The sequence below is a fragment of the Rhodamnia argentea genome, chromosome 3, assembly GCF_020921035.1.
Source record: "Rhodamnia argentea isolate NSW1041297 chromosome 3, ASM2092103v1, whole genome shotgun sequence".
Taxonomy (NCBI): Eukaryota; Viridiplantae; Streptophyta; class Magnoliopsida; order Myrtales; family Myrtaceae; genus Rhodamnia; species Rhodamnia argentea.
The window spans coordinates 600,004-616,750 of NC_063152.1; positions in this window are offsets into that span (position 1 = coordinate 600,004).

Genomic DNA, 16,747 nt, shown 5'->3' on the forward strand with positions numbered 1-16,747 from the left:
GTGGGAGTTTCTTTTTGAATGGTTATCCTTTTATGGGTTCTTTGGTATATCGGGTAGGGCGACAAGTTACTTTTTGGATGCCACCCGAGGATATCTCCCGTGTTGTATATAGGCGAACCCGACCTTTATTAACCCTAAATAAATAAGTGCTGTGTTTTGGAAATTTGTCTGTGCATTCATTTTTTTAAATTAAATGTTATTAATCGCTAGTGAACGTGGCAAGCCTGGGACGTCACGGCTGTTAGAGAATGGTATCAGAGCATAAGTTTACCCGGAGTGATAAGGTGCGCTAAAACTTTAGAGTCTAAGGAGCCCGTGCATGTGATTGTTATAGTTATTATGTTAGGTCTCAAGAACGATCGCATTACTTATTCGGGTGTCGGAATAAGTTGAACTTGTTACTTATTAAGAAATAGTTATTTGCGTAACGCGAAAATGAGTGGAACAGATGTACCACCAATAGGAGCTGCCCATACCGACCCAAGAGTGGATGGCATTTTGGAGGCGTTGACCCAAGTGGGGGCACCGATGGCTCAGCAAGCGCAGCAACAAGTTACAATCAATGCCGGTGGGGGTGAACGTCATACCCAAGGACTGGTGGAACAATTTCTGAAGTTGAAACCTTCCAAGTTCATTGGAACCGGAAAGCCTGAAGAGGCGGAGCGATGGATCAAGGAAATGGAGAAGATATTTAGGCTGTTGAATTGTACCGATGTAGATAAGATGACACCGGCGGAGTATCGGATGGACGGGAATGCCATGTATTGGTGGCAAGCGATGAAGGACACGGTATTCCCTGCGGAAGCGTAGATTGCCTGGGAAATTTTTATTACTGCTTTCTATGAGAAGTATTTCTCGAGTTGTGCAAGATATAGAAAACCGACAGAGTTTGTGGAACTAAAGCGGGGTGATAAGACCGTGGATGAATATGAGGCGAAGTTTTCCGAATTGTCAAGGTTTGCTCCTCGCCTAGTCGAGCATGGTGAGGATAAGGCGAAGAGGTTTTTGAAAGGCCCGAGGCCGGAGATACGAAAGCAATTGGCACCGTTCGGGCCAATGACCTATCGAGAAATCTATAGCAAGGCACAAGTATGTGGAACAGAGATGGTAGAAGAGGAGATGGAACCGATGCCTCTAGTGACTCGGGGTAATGAGAATCGTGGCAAGAGGCCAATGCAACCGGGTCAATTTCAATTCAACCCTAATAAAAGGTGTTTCGGAGGGAATTTTGGCAAGCAAGGAGGGGTATGGATTGTAGAGAGGAGACCAAACCTTAGTGAGGCATGCCATCGATGTGGCAAATTTCACAATTCCGCTCCATGTCCAACATTGAAGAAGTGTTTTGTCTGCGGTCAAACAGGACATATGGTGAGGAATTGCCCACGAAATGGGCTACGAGCGCGGCCGGCTCCTCCTCATCAGCCTCAAGGACCATCGATGGGCAAAGAACGACGTAACCCTCAGAGGCCACCAGCTCAAGGGAAGGTATATGCGATGACACAAGAGGAGGCCCAGGCTTCCAAGAACGTCATCACAGGTATCATCTCTATACTTGGCCATAATGCATATGCCTTATTCGATACTGGTGCTACACATTCCTTTATATCTGCTCGGTTTACGAAGTTGCATGGGTTGGAATGTAGACAGTTAGAAGTACCGCTAATTGTCACGACACCGGTGAAAGAAAGTGTCTTGTCAACCTTGATTTGTAGAAACTGTGAAATTGGGATTGAAGGGAGAAGACAGGTAATTGATCCGGTGGTGTTGGTTATGTACGACTTTGATGCTATCATTGGTATGGATTGGTTGAACAAACAATGAGCAACGGTGGACTGTTACGGAAAGTGCATATCTTTTAATCCGCTGAATGAACCGAGTTTTGAATTTCGAGGAAATGGAACACGTGTCACTACGGCATTTATTTCTGCAGTTGAAGCTTATCAACTGTTGGGTAAAGGGTGTTATGGATATTTAGCAGTTGTTAAAGATGAGAAAAAGTCGGAAGGAAAACTGCGGGAGATACTCGTAGTTAGAGAGTTTCCGGATGTATTTCCCGAGGAATTACCAGGATTACCCCCTTAACGAGAAATAGAGTTTGCAATTGAGATAGCTCCAGGAATAGAGCCTATATCTAAAGCACCTTATAGAATGGCCCCGGTAGAACCGAAAGAATTAAAAGTACAGTTACAAGAATTATTGGATCAAGGATTCATAAGACCCAGTGCTTCGCCTTGGGGTGCACCTGTTTTGTTCGTGAAAAAGAAAGATGGATCACCGAGGCTATGTATTGATTACCGGCAATTGAACAAAGTGACGATAAAGAATAAGTATCCACTCCCAAGGATTGATGACTTATTTGACCAATTGCGTGGTGCTTCTGTATTTTCAAAAATTGATCTTCGTTCGGGATATCACCAGTTGCCTGTTAAAAAGGAAGACATTCCGAAGACGGCATTTCGAACAAGATATGGTCATTATGAATTCTTGGTAATGCCCTTTGGACTAACTAATGCCCCTACTGCCTTCATGGACATGATGAATCGGGTATTTAAATCATTCCTGGATAAGTTTGTAATTGTATTTATTGATGACATACTGATTTATTCCAAGGATCAAGAGGACCATGAGCAACATTTGAGGTTAGTATTGCAGGTCTTAAGGGATCACAGGTTGTATGCCAAGTTTAGTAAATGTGAATTTTGGTTGGATCGGATTGTTTTCTTGGGGCATGTCGTCACTAGAGATGGAATATTGGTGGATCCGGCTAAGATAGAAGCCGTGATAAATTGGCCAAGGCCGACAACAATAATCGAGATTCGTAGTTTCTTGGGATTGGCAGGGTATTATAGAAGGTTTGTAGAAGGATTTTCAAGAATTGCCGGTCATTTGACTCAGTTGACCAGGAAAAATGTGAAGTTTGAATGGAATGAAAATTGTGAAAGTAGTTTTCAGGAACTCAAAAGAAGGTTGACTACGGCGCCTGTATTGACAATACCGTCCGAATCTGGAGGATTCGTGATCTACAATGATGCCTCACATAAGGGTCTTGGATGTGTCTTGATGCAGAATGGAAAAGTGGTTGCATATGCATCTAGACAATTGAAGCCGTATGAATTGAATTATCCCACTCATGACTTAGAATTGGCGGCAATAGTATTCGCATTAAAAATATGGAGACATTATTTGTATGGGGAAAAGTTTGAGATTTTTACGGATCACAAGAGTCTCAAGTATTTATTTTCTCAAAAGGAATTAAATATGCGGCAAAGAAGGTGGTTGGAGCTATTGAAAGATTATGATTGTGATATATTGTATCATCCTGGAAAAGCAAACAAAGTAGCCGATGCTCTAAGCCGAAAGTCAGCGCCGATGGCAAGCTTACTGACTCGAACATGGAATTTGTTCGAAGAAATTCCGAATTCTGAGTTTAGTATTGAATTGAATGAGGTAACCGGTATTTTAGCAACGTTAAGAATTGAGTCCGAGGTGGTACAGAAAATTAGATCCTTGCAACAAGCGGATGAGGGTATTTCGAGAATTCGAGATGAGATACAACAAGGAAAAAGAAAAGATTTTAATTTATCGGAGGATGGAATCGTTCGATTCCATGGACGTATTTGTGTGCCGAATGATAAGAATTTGAAGGAAGAGGTTTTAAGTGAGGCTCATAGGAGCAAGTATAGTATTCATCCGGGAGGTACCAAGATGTATCGGAATCTTCGACGGAATTACCGGTGGAATGGAATGAAAAGGGATGTGGCTCGGTTTGTAGCACGATGCCCGACGTGTCAACAAGTCAAAGCAGAACATCAAAAACCGGCGGGACTGTTAAGACCCTTGGAGATCCCTGAATGGAAATGGGAACATATAACTATGGATTTTATTCAAGGACTCCCTAGAACGTCAAGTGGATATGACTCTATCTGGGTAGTGGTGGATCGACCGACGAAATCAGCTCATTGCATTGCAAGAAAAGCGAACTACCCAATGGAAAGATATGCAGAATTATATGTCAGACATATTGTACGACTTCATGGTGTTCCAGTCACCATTACTTCGGATAGAGATTCAAAATTTACATCAAATTTTTGGAGAAAGTTGCAAGAGGCGTTGGGAACCAAATTGCGGTTTAGTACTGCTTTTCACCCTCAGACGGACGGACAGATAGAAAGGGTTATTCAGATCTTTGAGGATATGCTTCGTGCCTGCGCCATTGACTTTAAAGGTAAATGGGACGAGAAATTACCTTTAGTGGAATTTGCGTATAATAACAGCTATCGACAAAGCATTGGCATGGCACCATTCGAGGCATTGTATGGAAGAGTATGCAGAACACCCACATGTTGGTCCGAAGTAGGTGAAAAGAAATTAACAGGACTCGAGTTGGTTCAGGTTACCTCGGATGCGGTAGCCGTAATCCAGGAACGCTCGCGGACGGCGCAAAGCGGTGCGAAAAGCTATGCGGATAATCGACGCCGTCCTTTGCAATTTCAGGTGGGTGATCATGTGTTTCTGAAAGTATCGCCGATGAAAGGTATATCCAGGTTTGGAAAGAAAGGAAAATTGAGTCCCGGATATGTGGGACCCTTTGAAATCCTGGAAAAGATTGGTGAGGCGGCATATCGTTTAGCATTACCGCCAAAGATTTCCAACGTACTTAATGTTTTTCATGTTTCAATGTTGAGAAAATACCAAGCAGATCCGTCTCACGTGTTGGATCACGATACGGTGGAAATTGACGAGAGAGTTCGCTATATTGAGCAGCCAATCATAATTTTGGATCGAAAAGAATAGATATTACGGACCAAGACAATTTCATTGGTAAAAGTATTATGGCAACACCATGGACAAGAAGAGGCGACTTGGGAAAGCGAAGCCATTATGAGACAGCGATATCCTTTTCTGTTTGAATGATGTAAGGAAAAGAACAATTTCGAGGACGAAATTATTTAAGGGAGGGAGAATTTGTAATACCCCATAAATAGATCTAAATAAATAAGGATTAGATGTAACGGATTGGAAAGGCGACTTAAGCGGAATGAAGTTATGGCCGGACAGTTGTAATATTGAATTTGTGCTTTGGTCGACGAGCAAAATGGCGGTTATGAGGCTAGGGGGTTGGGTTGGTTATTTGGAAAATCTCGGCTCACAAAGTGCCCGATCGTGGAAAGAGACTATTAAAGTCTTAGTGGTCTTGGTCGCCTATCGTGGGGCCGCTTAGCGTTGGTCCAAGACCTTTTGAACAGCTAGGTCTTCTTTTTATTTCAGCTAACAAAATTTTTGGGCTATAATATAATGAGGCCCAAGTTGTCAATCCAAGAGTAACTTTATTAACCCACCTTAAACCTTGGCCCACCTCGAAGTGATAAGCGACGAGTCGGCAAACCCATTTTTTTTTTCCTTTTCTTCTCTTCTGGTTCCTTCTCGACGACGTAACCCAACGCTGCCTTTTTCTCTCTGTTTTGCGACCGCTTGGTGGGCGCAACTTCTTGCGACAGGTCAAGTCTCCGGCGACTTCTCTATTACCGGCGAACTCGAATCTTAGCACGCGGCAAGATCCAGTGTGAGTCGTGTTTCTAATTCATTTACTAGCCCGTGCAACACGAACTAGAATGGATAAGTTTGGGGAGATTGAGTTATGCGGAAAAAAAAAAAGAAAACCGACAGAACGATTCGGTGCCGAGAAGTGGAATTGTGGGACGGAACTAATTTGAGGGAGAAGCAAGTTTAAAGGGTCTCGATTGTTGCAATAGTTTGACCGGTACGTAGAAGATAATTGTAGTTGGGATTGTTAACTTTTAGTTGTAATAATGTGTAAAAAGAAATAATAATAATAATAGGATTGTGGGCGATGATATCAGCAGTGGAGGAAAGGAATTTATCTCGGTTTTGGTCATTGTACTTGAATTTATGCGGGAGGCCTTCCGGTTGGGTTCTAAGAGAAATTGCGAAGTAAAACAAATTCTAGTAAACGTAGCAGTAACGAAGCAAATTAGGAGGGATATTGGGTTAATAAATTAGTAAAACATTATGGACCCGATAGAGTATAGAATTTTGAGTTGTATGAACGAAAGAGGGGTAGTTCATAAAAAAAAAATGAATAAATGTGTCCGTAATAAATACGTGATACCGTATATATATTGAATCTATAATGGACGTTTAGACTACTCGTATAATTAGATTCTTCTCTTGCATGGGTTAGCTATATTGTGGTAAAGTGCATCATCATGAATGTTGCATAATTTGAACTAAAGCATGCATTGTTATTGGACATATGCATAATCTGGCATATCATGAGAATAAGTCAAGTGAAATTCGCGGATTATGGGCCTCATCCTCGAATGAGATTTTTTTTTCCCCATGGAGTTTGTGGGAAGACCCCGCTGTGTGACTGGGTGATCCTGCTGTGTGATCGGATCGGTCTCTGAGGCGGTACGAGACATTACATCGTGTATGTGATAAATAAAAAAAAAAAAGAAAAAAAGAATCGTCCTTGGTTGAGATATTTAACATTCCTAAACATATGTTTGTGAACATATCTTGTATTAATGCATACCTGCAAGTTGTCGGTGCAATGTGATTGTAGGTAGATATAACGTTCCAATTATTGTTACTTGTCCGAGTTGTTATTGCTCATCCTTGCGTTATACGGTTTAGTCGGTAAATTAGAGATTCGACTTGCTGAGATTTATCTCACCCTATTATTGTTAAATTTTTTAGGTAATCATGGCTAGCTTGCCTACCATTTCATACCGGGTGCCCCTTAGAATGCACTGGAGCTTATCCCCGTACAATGTTTCGGGGTTACCAGAGTTGGATTTTGTGAGGGTGACGGTTTCCTTATGGGTCAACAGAGGCTTGGATGTGGGGGAGGTCCGCCATCGTTTTGTTGCGGTTTATGGTCGCTTAGAGAACGGCTTGGGCTTTGTAGGCCCTCCGCCATTCGACTATGTGGTACCTTAGTGGGCCCTAGCGTTTACGTGTAATGGTGGTATGATTTTGTACAGCCAGGTCGGGGTCTAAGTTGGGATGATTGTCGGGTTAGCGATGTGGGAGTTTTTTTTTGAATGGTTATCCTTTTATGGGTTCTTTGGTATATCGGGTAGGGCGACAAGTTACTTTTTGGATGCCACCCGAGGATATCTCCCGGGTTGTATATAGGCGAACCCGACCTTTATTAACCCTAAATAAATAAGTGCTGTGTTTTGGAAATTTGTCTGTGTATTCATTTTTTTAAATTAAATGTTATTAATCGCTAGTGAACGTGGCAAGCCTGGGACGTCACAGTGGTTACACAAATCAATGAATTACATCTTATTGAAAGGGAAGTACGACATTGAATCAAAATCCTACAAGAGCAATGTGACCTAAAGGAAAGCAAAAAGATGTCCCACGCAGAGAACATGAAAATAAATAAGCAAGTGTTACTCTGAAACCAATCCCTCCGGCGGATCGTCAAACGTGGCGTTGACAGATAGCCTCGGGAGTCCACGTGCTATATTAGGCTCATCTTCAAATGCGCCATCAGCCTCTATGGTCTCTTCCAATATAGCAGCAATAGTCAGATTATTGAAACAACCGGCAAGGTCGAGGTCCTCATCCTCTTTGTCTAGCACCATCGGATTAGCATCTTGGCATTCTGGGAACACTATTCCCGGATCATCATCAAACCGGCTCAACTCATCGAAACCACCGGTCACTTCACCCAATCGGAAGGTAGTGTACAAGGGAGGTGGCAAAGGACTGCGTTCTTCCTTACTCCGACCCGTTGTATATCGCTTGTCACGCCTAGGGTGGTTATGCCATCGATATCCCAAACCACCCGTGTGGGATTACTCTTTATGCTTGATCGGGGTGCGGATCCCTTGGCCGTGCCGACCTAAACCCATGCCGGGCTCGAAACCGCAACCGACCATTACTTTTGCCACCATAAGGGAAGCGGATGACACTTCCGGAATGGGTAAAGGGCTCTCCGGAGATGCATGGATGGTGTGTACTATCTCAAAAGCATGGTAAGAATCTTCTTCATCATGAACCGGCTCGATGTAAGGGATAGCCGTTTCATTGAAAATTCGGTAATCTTCCTCTCCTGGACAATCACAAACTTCTGCTCGACCACGAACTTAATTTTCTAATGAAGGCTCGATGGGACAGCCCCAGCATTGTGAATCCAAGGACAGCCTAGGAGAAGGTTAAAGGCCGAAGGAATATCCAAGACCTATAAGAGAACGTCAAATAAAGAAGGCCCGATCTGAATCTCCAAATTGATTTGCCCCAGCACATCCTTCTTCACACCATCAAATGACCGGACGGAAGTCTTGGCCGTCTGCAACCCGGCCAAGTCGATTCTAAGACGATTCAATATGGCTAATGGGCAAATATTCAGCGCCGACCCGTTGTCAATAAGTACCCGAGCCACATGAATTTGCTTGTGTTTGATCGTTATGTGCAAAGCTTTGTTATGACCTCGCCCCTTGAGCGGAATCTCATCGTCGGTGAATGCGACTTGATCCTTTAGAAGGATCATCCCTACAAAATTCTCCAATTTGTCCCGCTCAATATTCTTAGGTACGTGAATTTGACCGAGTACCTTCATTAAGGACTCCCGATGCTTCTCGGATGATTGTAGAAATTCAAGTAGGAACACCCGAGCCGGTGACTTTTGCAACTGGTCGACAATGCTATACTCACTCGCTTTGATCACGACCAAAAATTCCTTAGCATCCTTCTCAGCAACTTGCTTAGTTGGCTGGTCATCGTTATAAGCACGTCCCGATCTTGTTACCAGGGCAAGATTGTTGGACCAAGGAACCGCCTCGTTACTAACATACGAAAAAGGCTGGGGTGACACAATGACAATTCCGAGTTCATCATCCACTGCGTCTTCCAAGGCGGGCATTTTTGCCAACTCTGGGTCATTCTTGATCAAGTCACTCACATCAGCATCTTCTACCCGAGACTCTCGAAAGATCTCGGGTTTGGTCAAAGCTGCAAGCTCCCGATCCCAATCAATGACGATCCGGGATATGGTGGCCACTGTCCCGGCTTGACTTGCCCATACTATGAATCCGTTCTTTATGAGACCGGAGACCTTTTCCTTCAACTGATCGAGTGATATCGGTTCACCGACCTTATAATATCCTGTCCCGATTAGAGTGTCGAGGACATCGGCTACTTCAACCTTAACGGCACCAACCCGTCCGATTCCTAACCCAAATACAACATTAACTTTACCCGAATGATCCGGCAAAGGATTATTCTGGACATTTGGCTGTTTGTTGCCCGGGAACGAGAATGCCTTAGAATCGAGTAGATCTTGGATCCGATGCTTCAATACGAAACAGCCATCGGTGTCATGCCCAAGCTTCCCACAATGGTAATCACATTTCTTTGATGGATCGTATATCGGCGAGCTCGTGTTACTGGGTCGCAGAGGCTCGGAAGTCGATAAGCCTCTCTTACATAGAACCACGAGTACCTGGGACGGGGTTCCCGGTAGAGGGGTAAATTGCCGAGGGGACCGTAGATTCCCTCTTTGTCATTGCGCGCCGAAATTAGCCTGCGGCTGATTAGGAATCTGTACGACCGGTGTCCGGGTCATGGGTTTTTGGCTGTAGGTCATGTTGACCTGTAAGGCCGGCTCCTTGTCTTTCCTTGCAAACCTCTTAGTTGTGGTGGTGGCATCACCGTACCAACCTTTCTTCATGCCGTTCTCGACTCTTCAGCCATTGCGATGAGATGGCTGAATGACATGGCAGCAGATCCCAAAACTCGAGTTCTCATAACTTGCGGCGGGATAGAAACAAACAATTTCATGAGCTCCCTTTCGAGAGGGACCGATTTCAGCTGAGATGTTACGTTCCTCCACCTAGTGGCATACCGCTTGATCGTTTCTCCTTTCTTCATCTCAAGCTGCTCAAGATCCTCTCCGGTGATGAGCACGTCCAAGTTAAAGCTAAAATGCTTGACGAAAGCATTAGCTGCCTTCTCCCAATCATCCATCCGGTAGATCTCGTAGTCCGTATACCATCTCATAGCAGCTTCCTTTAGATTAGCCTAGAAAGTCTGAACCATTAGGGGGCCATTGGTCCCATGCTTGTTCATTCTTGCCTAATACATCCGAACATGCTGGATCGGGTTAGAAGTCACGTCATACTTTTCAAAATCGAGCATCTTGAACTTCTCCGCACTTGTGACCTTTGAGAAGACAGACAGATCAATCTGGGGTATGCTGTGCGTTCCTTCCACCTCACGGATCCGCTGCTCCATTTGGGCCAATAACTTGGCCATTTCATCAGACGGTCCCATAGTCATAGGGCTGGCTTGGGAGATGAGAGCTGGTAATGGGGCGCTCGAGCTAGCGCCGGTAATAACAATATCCTCTAGCGGCATGGAGTAACCAAGGACATGCTCGGAAGCTTTCTCAAGATTGCTTGCGGGAAGGGTCGGAGAGACGACGTTCCGAGGTGTTGGACCGGTCGGGTGATTAGCAGAAGCAACAATAGCAGTCATCATACGTTCCATCATCCGGCTCATCATACCCTCAAACCTTTAGTTCATAGCCTCGAATTGCTCTCACAGAGCTTCTTGGACCGCGTTGTTGATTTCAACCTTGTCCGCCATTTTCTTAGCCACCGATTAGGTAATTTGTGGAGGATCCGTGATAAATTACCTACAAAAGAGGGTCATATGATGAGTATAATGCGTGAGAGACGTCGAGTCGATCCATGGCTATACTAGACTCATGAGCATTTGACTCGTAACCTCGACCTGCGGGTTCCAGCCTCATCGGGTTTCGGAAAATAATTCATAATAAATCACCTGATAGTGAAAATAGTGTGAAAATTTTACCAGCTTATAGCCAAGAGGTTGATAAACAACTTTCATGTTGGATGATCGAGCTAGATCTGAGCGGATCAAATCAGTTTAATGTGTCTTTACGAAAAATTACGTTCAGAAAACTGTTTCGTCCACCTGCTGTTAAAAGAACGAAGGGGCCCCTTAAACTAAGAATTTAATTCCCAAATTTTGCAGGATATTAGTTGAGACATCAAAATACAACTTTCATGCTTGGTGGTTTAACAGAAGAAGCCGTTTATTGAGGGTAAATCGCGAAATGGTTATGGAGTCTGAAAACATGTGAAATGCTAGCCTGCTCCATCTCGACCATTAATTCGATATTAAATAGGAAATGCATCAGATTACCATGAAATTTTCCAACGTGATAGATGAGAATCCTGTGAACATCAAAATACATCTTGAAACGGGTGTAAAAATTCGAAAACCTCCCACAAGTCAAACTAAAACAAAACCGAATAATTGGACAAAAGTATGATCAAACCCAAAATCTGACAAAAATTCATAACATGAGACCTAGGAAAGAAAAAAAATAACATAATGACACGACTTGACGAAAGCCTATCACTTCGAGGGCCCGGCTCCATTCTTCAATTGCTTCGGTTGGGAACCGGCTTGAGCTTTGGGACGCTTGATTGTCTTCAGTGCCACGACGATCTCTTCATGGGCTTCGGCCAATGAACGCCTCGACTCATTGTTTGTGTAACCGGTTGGGACGACATCGGGAAGCTTCGGATGCCAATCTTCGGGAATGGAATGTTGCAACCAATATTCCCTGCTGGATTGATAAGCTTCTTCAGCGGGTTCCAAAGGCTTCCTAGGAAAACTAAGCTTGATTGGTTGGCTCGTGGCCCACAGATAATGGGTGGTGACAACTGTCCGCTCATAATCCATCGTGAAGTCTTCAAGGTTCAGTTGGGTCCGGACGGATGGTAAAGGCAGAAGCATCTTCTGAACGCATCCGAACCGGCGAACATACTCGACTATCCCCGTAAAGCCCGGGAGGGGGAGCGGCCCGACGAGACTAGAGGCAAGACGAGCCTCCTTACATTGGAACCAGCTAACATGCCATTAGAGAGACTTATCGAATGGAGCTCTCACGAGTTTTATCCATTCAGAAAAATGATAGTCAGGGGTATTATATTGCTTTTCTTTGTAAATAACCAACAGATGTACGAAATTTCTCAAGACATCGGTTGACACAAGCTCCTTACATTCCTTAATATGCGATAGAAACCATACTTGCAAAAGCCGAGCGGGGGCCCTAAGGACTTTAGACTTGCCCCACCTAAAATTATTTAGAGAAATGACAGTTTCAGCCGGGATGGTATGCACAAAATTTCTTTCCTCACAAACCTATTGGACAAAGTGTGCTAGATGGGGAATGACAGAATTTTTATAATGAGGAAAAATAAGCAAACCAAAGAAAGCCAGTAAAAAGATCTTGCCTTTTTGGAGTGATCGGGCTTTGTTAAAGCGATCTGTGAGGAAAGTAAAAGAGCAATATCCATAATTTCCTTTCAAAATTTTTTGCACGACGGATAGATCGACCATTAAAAACTCGGATAGAACCGGTGAGGCATCCGCTTTCAAGTACGGGCTAATGAGTTTGGCATCAAGAGACTTACCAATGAGCATGCTATACTCTTCCAATGTATGGGTGAGCTCATGCTTACCGAGCAAGAAAGTAGCCGTCTGAGAGACCTAACAGTGAGCAAGGGCCTGGATCATACCGATGCGAACATGAATATCAAGAAGATGAATGAGCTTCCCCAATTGACTCTCCACGTAATGGCGTGTAACCTCATCAAGTTGTGGGAGCCAATCAACCAAATCCTTCTTCGCCACCGTGACAAGACGAATATTGTCGTGCCCCATGAAGTGATAGACTAACAAGACGACACACATAATAAGATAAGACACTTAATAGCCATGGACCAACTCATAATAAAAAAAACACATAGACGAAAATATGCTCATGATAGCGTAAACAAGCAAGATGGCATATGCATGCTTGATTAGCTAGATTTTTAGAGCCTTCAAGAGTGGCCTGACTTAACGATTTAAGCCGTGTTTTCGCCCTTTTAAGCTTAGGGAATGTTAAGAAAAGCCCCTCGTGCCCGCAGATTCAAGCCTAAACGGGGAGTCTTAACATAATCGGGGTCAAGGGTAAGAACGTCCATTCCTCCATCCCGAGGCCCGGCTGATTCTTACCCCGACACCATCCTAGGTTCGTCTAATATTTTAAGGTCAAATGCAATGTCATGAATCATGCACGACAAGTACAATCCACTCAATCATGGCATTTTATAATAAAATAGGGCAATTGAATTAAATGCCAAAAAACAAGTAAACCCATAGAAAATCATTAGAAAAATGAATCACAATGGAGTAAGATAATGCAAGATATAATCGAATAAAAATCAATCAAACCCCGGATCAGTCGTTCCAAAAAAAATCAATCACATTCAAGGCAAATTACAATCAATCAATCAAGGCATAGATCATGAAAATCAACGGCTTAAGTCCACAAAATTTTAATTTTTCGAAAATTAAGGGGAATTGGATGGAAATTCCGAAAATCAACCTTAAAATTTGAAAATTAATTTTAATTTCGAAAAATCAAATTTAATTTTCGAAAATTAATTAAAATTTTGGTTGACCCCTTTTAATTTTCAAAAATTAAAATTAATTCCCCAGTGGAGTCGCTAAGTTATCGCGACCTAAAAATAAATTTTTAGGTTAATGGATTATTAGGTTAATTAGATGAATTGACTAACCTAATGCGGACTCTCCTAAGCCCTACAAATTCGCAACTTAGGTTTGATTTTTTAATTTAGGAGCCACCACTAATCTTTTTTGGTAGGTAGATTAGATACCTAAATAAAGTACAGGAGAATACTTTATTTTCTGCTAACCAGAGGTTTAGGGTTCGGGGACTTGATTATGTTAATTTTTTATTAACACCATTTCGGTACCAAATTTCATGAAAATGCTTTTTCTTAATTGATGATTTGTGATTTTGATTTTCCTTTTTTTTATTTTCGGATTTTTGAATTGAAACAAATGAATTTGAACAAAATTAAACAAAAATGCCCATAATATACCTTTGAATCCGATTTTCCAATAAATCTTCTCATTCCCGAAGATCCGGGCCAGAGTGAGATTTTATCCGCTACATCCTCGAAGATTCGAGCCGGTATGCGGATAAATATATAGAAATACAACGTTCCTTCTCGCCAAAGGGCGGAATACGAATTTCTACATTTAAATCACTATCCCATCCCATAAGATCGTGGGCGTGGCGTGTGATTTAATTTTCCGATGGGACTAGGCACCAGGGGAGCATACATTATAGGCAATTTTGTTTAAAGATGTGCAAATATTTATTGAATTTTTTAAAATCCTTAGGGGATTCCGGAATTTTCAAGGGCATATGGCCCTATCCGCAAGGGATTGCATATCTTTTTTAAAAATTGGAAAGATTATCTTCTGAGATTTTTCAAAGTATATTAGATAGCTTCCCAAATTTTAAAGTTATATTCCAATATCCGAATAGATATACCTGATATATTCGAAAATTCGATTAGGCTATGAAATATGCTCAAACATTTCGAAAAGAAAAAAAAATTTCTATTGCTATCTTGCGGATATGATCCAAATCACTTCACAATCAAATTACCGGATGATATGCTAAGCATCCAAAAAGATAAGGATGATATCCTAGATTTACTCGGAAATTTTCGAACATACCGGATTTATGTAACAAACTTTCTCATAGATACGCTCAAAGTGATCCGAAAGTATATATGCACAATATCCCGAGATGTTTCCAAATTTGAGATTTTAATTTGAGCAACTATAATTTATCTAATTTGGAGAATCAATTGCCAAGTTCGAAAGATCAATCCGCGGGTGGAACTTGCGGCTCTTGTTGATGTTCGATTCAGAGAATTTTGCAAAAATTTTGGACCTTTACATCGCACTTCTCCAAAAAGCACCAAATGGCAAGGATAATTGACTCAAAATAACATGTAAATCAGCCCCAATAGCAAACAAGAAAGCATACGCTGATCGGTGACAAGCAATCATAAAAAAAAAGTTCTGTTTACGTCAACTTGCAAAAAAATCAGCCGTGGAATGAATTTGGAATAGCAGCAGATTTCAAGACCCATATAAGGACAAATTAACTCACAAACAGCTCTAGAAACAGCCCATGATAACAAATATCCGATGATATACTCAAACATGCAAAAACATTCATTAACATATGCGAATCAACCAACTAGGCTAGTGAACATTCGGTGATAGAAAGCTTTACCTTGAACCGGATATCGTCTTTGCTAATCGAACTTTGCACGGAACTCGAATATTCACGCTTTGAATGTTGATCCGTTTGATACTGTAACCTTCGCGGATAGGTTCGACTATGGACTCACGTATTGCAATTCGCCTTAAAAAAAACCTCCTTTTATCCAATTTCGCACAGATTGAACTCAAATTCAACCGAGGCTCTAACACAAGGTGAGCAGCCACGTTAGATCTCAAAAAAGAAGGGAAAAACAGGCTGCTTTACCACAAAACAATGGCTGATCTGAAGCTTGAGTGGTGCAAAAGCAGGGTGGCGTCGGGTATGGTTGCTTGGAAAGCGTCGGGGCTACTTCGAATGATCTCGGGACACCGCAGCAACAATTCCAGTAGCAGCCACGTGCAGAGGCCAAAAACGGTCCAGTAGGGAGCAAACGCAAGTTCCAATACTGGTATTTGATGTCTCCGGTGGTGGCTTGATGGATGACTATGAGACCTCTACCTTTCTCACGTTTTTTCTTTACCATGTAGTGGAATTCTAAAAATATTCTCCTCCTCCCTCTTTATTCTCACGTGAACCCCCTTTATGTGTGCAGAAAATTTTTTTGCTCCCTCACCTTCTAAACGTGACCTAGCCATGTTTATATAGAGAAACCCTAAGTCAAAATTTGATAGTGCGGGCTTAAGTTTTGGCCTTATTTTGATTAGTAAACTTTGATTAAAAGGCCTTTTTCGAAATCAAAATTTAGTGGACTGAAAAGTTGACCCTAAGGCCTTGTGATTTTCGACACTTGCTCCCTTATGATGGCTGAATTATGGAATATGGGCTCCGGTCTTCCACATGTCAATCTGGATCCGAATCCCGTCATTGACGCGAAATAACACAAACGCAATGCATGCTTAAGTTATATATGCTATGCATGAAAACTACTTTTTTTTTTGTGAGAATCAAGGCTAATTCTCATTTTTGTGAAAATAAATAATTTAAGAAAAATCAAAATTTAAGTGTCAACACATTTGTTGAATCAAAGTATAATAAGATAAAATACAGTGTGAAATCATTTACTAATTAGGAGTGACAATGCTAATCATGTCAATTAGAAAATAAAGTAACGTATCTGAAATGCACCTGGTTATTGAAAATAAGTTTCTTCCTTAACCGGAACTTCATGGCTGTCCCAAGCAAGCTTTGCCTTGTATAAGAAAAGCAGATAGGTCTTGTTACTTGTTTGGACTTAGGAGAACCAAAATATAAGAGTCGGAATTCTCTCATACGTGCACTCGGGCAATTCAAGGGGAAATCAGCATCAAGTGCCGGCAGTAGAAATATTTCGATATCAATAGGCAGCAACTAATTGAAAGAATCCATGTCTCATAGCTATATGATCAAGATTTTGCAAGTCCTGTATAGTATACATAGAATGAATCCATGTATCGTGATTCTTTTCTTTTTCCTATCCACAGTCAAAGGGCGAGAGAAAATAACCGCCTGACCTGTTACCTACGGGTACAAGCCAATGCTCATGTTCTTGTCATGCCCTAAGCACAATTGGATTCATTTTTCCCTAGTTGCCAAAGTGTG